We start from the raw sequence: 4,189 nt of genomic DNA, 5'->3' as shown, positions 1-4,189 counted from the left end.
AGCAACTAGTCCTCTAACCACGACAGGAAATAAGAATCAGCACAGCATGAGGGCAAGCTCTATTGCCAAAGTAATAGGCGCAATGGAGAATCTTCTGGAATTTACACCTAGACTGCCTGTTCCTAAACCCTAATCCTATTTGGGATACAGACACCTCAGTCTGTGTGGTGAGAAGTAAGTAAGTTGTAATGACTCTATGGAGACACGAGATGGCAGCAGATATGACCTTGCTGAATTCTGTGGAAGAGGCTCACAAAGAGGTGCTCAGAAGTTGCAATAAGCTTGGAGGTCACAAAATGAAAATTCTTCCCAGAAAGCCCAACCTGGACATCAAGCAGTGAATTAAGAGGTAAAGTTAGAAAGGGATCTTCAGGCAGCGAGAGCTCCCTAAGCACCTTTGAGCTCTACGTTGGGTTTGCAAAAGCAGGTCAAGACTACTTAGTTCTACAACTTTTTCCTAACAGTATTGCCAACCTCAAGTATTTAAGAAGTCAGTCACGAAAATGGCTAAAAATCAGATTTTTAATTTGCTTTCTTAGGTTTGAGCTGTCCGGGTGCATTTGAGTTAAATTTTTAAAGCTTTTCTCCACTACACCAAAGACTGCAACCTTAAAATAATAAAACTAATAATAAGACTTTCATGCAATCATATGGATCTGGAAGCTGGGGCTTTAAGAAACACATGAGATGTAGCAAGACTCAAGGTAAAATTTGAGCTGGAGCCCTTCGTAGAGTGACTGACTCCTGGGCACCTCGTTTCCTATTCCTGATCACAGGAATCACCTTCTGTCCCATATATCACACCCCACCCCCATCTTCCATATGACTGCTTCTTATTTGGTAAAAGAATAAGGTGTGGGAGGAAGGGGAGTATTTAGATAACTTTAGCTGTCTAAGTTCTGAAAAGTGCTTTGCATCTCCTCCTCTACCTGGCCTGGTCCCTTCCCCCCTTCTGATCATGTGAATGCACCACCTTGCCAGTTAGTCATCTTTTCCTCCTTTCCCTTGCTCAGTCCTGTTCTCCCCACAGCATTTCCCTCTCCACCAAGGCATTCCCTTTCAAATGGGAGCGCCTGCTTTTCCCCTTCTATGCATCAGTGATCTCTACTGGAGAAAGCTGTGCTAACTTATCCATGTTTCCTTCCATCTATAACAGATGCCCAAATCCCCACCCTCCCACCCCTCTTAATCTTTTTTAAAAAACTGCCTAGATGCCATGAGAACACACCAGAGTATGAGAACCACTCATAGAACTCTCAGATTCTCAGACTGTGACCAGAGAGTTAGAACTCTCAGACTGACCGGAGAGTCATGCATCTGCAGCCCAAAAGAGACTTTCTTCCTTTGGAACCTTTTCCCTGTTAAGGACGACTCATTAACCAGGCTGAAGCTGCCCGCAGTATAGCTGAGAATCTCTTTCTTAATCGTTGCTCTGGTCAGCTCAGCAGCTATTGGAACCACAGGTAATGCTGGACTACACTGCCTCTTCCCATCATCCCCAATGAGGGACTGGGATTTTAATTCATTGAAGGGACACTGGTTAAAAATCATATTTTTAAATACGGTTCTTTAAAGATGCCAGCACCTAGGGGTATGTCTACATGGGGATACAAAAAAAAAAAAAAAAAAAAAAAAAAAACACCTGCGTCTGACCTGGCTCAGATGACTCGGGCTTGGGCTGCGTGCTGAAAAATTGCTGTGTCAATGTTTGGTCTCAGGCTAGAGCCAGAGCTCTGGGACCCTGCAAGGAGTGTACCAGAGCTAGGGCTCCAGCCTTAGACCAAAAGTCTACACAGCAATTTTTAGCCCTGCAGCCCGAGCCCGAGTCGGCTAACCCAGACCAGCTGTGGCTGTGTGTAGATGTACCCTTAGATTATTACCATGGAATAGATTTTGAAAATCTCATGCTTTACACCATTTATGTAGTTTGCTTTTTGCATGACAATCACCTCAAATCACAAAAATAGTTTGGACTGTATCACTTCTGTTTCCAGTCAGTTTTACTTTCCAGCTCTCACGCACTAGCCAAAAAGTTGCAAAATTTGGGTTGCTAACATTGCAGGGGACTGTTTCTTAAAAACAAAAAACAAAAATCCTGACCTCCTTAGTTATATAAATAATGCAATTCCAGCTCAGTCATCAATCATAGTCATCAATAGAACGACAGAGGCCAGCATCAGATACTTACATGTCAGATTCAAGAAACCCCAATTATTTAATTATCTGCCTATAACGGAGGTTTCTTCTTTACACCCTCCGTTAGATATTGGCTTGTACCCTGACACAGGAAGGCTTTTATCCATTTCAGTGCTATGTGCAGGAATTTGACTTTAACCACTTTTGGAGGGGCATGTCAGAGCAGTGACCAGAGCAGAAATAATTTTTTTTTAAGATGAATATTGCTTCCCGTCCACGCTTGGGCACACCCCTGCATTTCACACATTTTTAAAAATACTATATAACTACAGACATTCTAGTTATTCTCATAAACACCCTATCCTTTGAATTCTGCCAAAGTCTTGGCCTCCCTGAAATCTCATGCCAGTAAAATTCTACCAACACGTTGTGTGTTTCCTTTTATCAGTTTTAAATTAGCTGCCTTTCAATTTTATTGCATGGCCTCTTGCTCTTGTATTATGAGAGGGTAAACTGGAACACCTGCTTTACCCTTTCTGTACCATTTGATGGGAGCACCTGATTTGCCTTTTGTACCATTAAATATTTTATCTATTAACTTGTCTTATTTGTCTCCTCTCTCACCTGTCCCATTCATTGTCCAAGTCCAAACCTTCTCTATTTCTGAAAAAGATTAAAAAGGGGAAATATTTCCATTCATCTTAACTTTTATAGAAGCTTGTTTTATTAAAAATACTAATTTATGAGTCAAAGAGACCATTCCTGGCTTTCTAATGGATGCACAGTTCATTTCTCAGTCCTTATTCAATCAGAGCTCCAATGGAGAGCAGGGACTTCAGGATTTGGACTCTATCCTCTCCAGCACATCCAACTTTTTCTGCCCACCAGAACTTCAATTATTTTTCTATTAGCTCAACTCCGTAGAGAATCTGAGCTGTAAGTGCTGGGAAGTTTTGGATAAATTAGTTTTCTTTTTCTCAAATTCTTTAGAATTATGACTGGTGAAAAATGAAAAATTCCCCAATTGTGAGAGTTTTCCAGCTGCATCTTTTTGGTTTCCTTTCCCCAGCAACTGCCAAGCTGCACTATTACTAACCCTTAATGATACTAATAAAGGATTGTATGACAACACTATATTTATTCATTCTCTCCTCCACACGCTTTCATTTCAAATTGTTTGTTTGCAGCTCTAGTGTGGACTGAAACATTCAGAACATGTATCTGAGAAACAAAAGTGATGCGAAACAAAGATTACACTCACCTGTTACTGGCGCCCAAAGCAAGGGGAGATTCCAGAGCCCACGGAGCCCAGTTTCAGTCCCCACACCAACATCTTGCTGGCTTTTTCTTACTTACTATTTTTTTTGTTTCCCTTCTGGATGTGCATTTTCAGTAAACGACACACAGGATTTGGTGCTTTTTACAAATGATTCACTAATTACCAATCTGAAGTGGCTTCTTGTTGTACGAGTTGACTTTAGAACCACGTGCAGAACTGATTTTTCAATTTGGTGGCTAAACAAAAATTAAAAAAAAAAAAATTCGGATCCACCCAAAAATGAAAAAAAAAAAAAAACCCTATTTTCTGGCCAAAAAAAGGGGGGAAAATTCTTTTGGGTTGAACAAAACATTTTGTTTGAGGTGTTTTTCAAAAATTAAAGTGAAATTTTAAAAAAGAGAAATCAAAATGTTCCATTTAGAAAAATATCAAAATGAAATGTTTCAATTTTTTTCACTTTTCTTTTCCAATCACAGATTTGGTAAATTTGACACGAATTCACAAAATGCATCAGTTAACCTCAAGATACTATTTTTTGGCAAGAAAGAAAAGTTTACTCTGAAAAATTTTGACCAGTTCTAGTTGACTTGAACAGTGGATAATAAATGCTGCCTATACCCTGTATTCACTCCCCCATGTACCCTATCTGTCCCCTTACTCTGCTCTTCCCCCACTTAAATTCTGCTTTACATTGGTTGTAATTTTAGGCTTTACCAGAACACTGGGCATCATTAAGGATGGAAAGGAATGTGGCTACAAATCATTAATTAAATG

Source organism: Chrysemys picta, chromosome 1 (assembly GCF_011386835.1).
Source record: "Chrysemys picta bellii isolate R12L10 chromosome 1, ASM1138683v2, whole genome shotgun sequence".
NCBI classification, from domain to species: domain Eukaryota; kingdom Metazoa; phylum Chordata; order Testudines; family Emydidae; genus Chrysemys; species Chrysemys picta.
The sequence above is the reverse complement of the archived record's forward strand: the minus strand, read 5'-3'. Positions refer to the sequence as shown.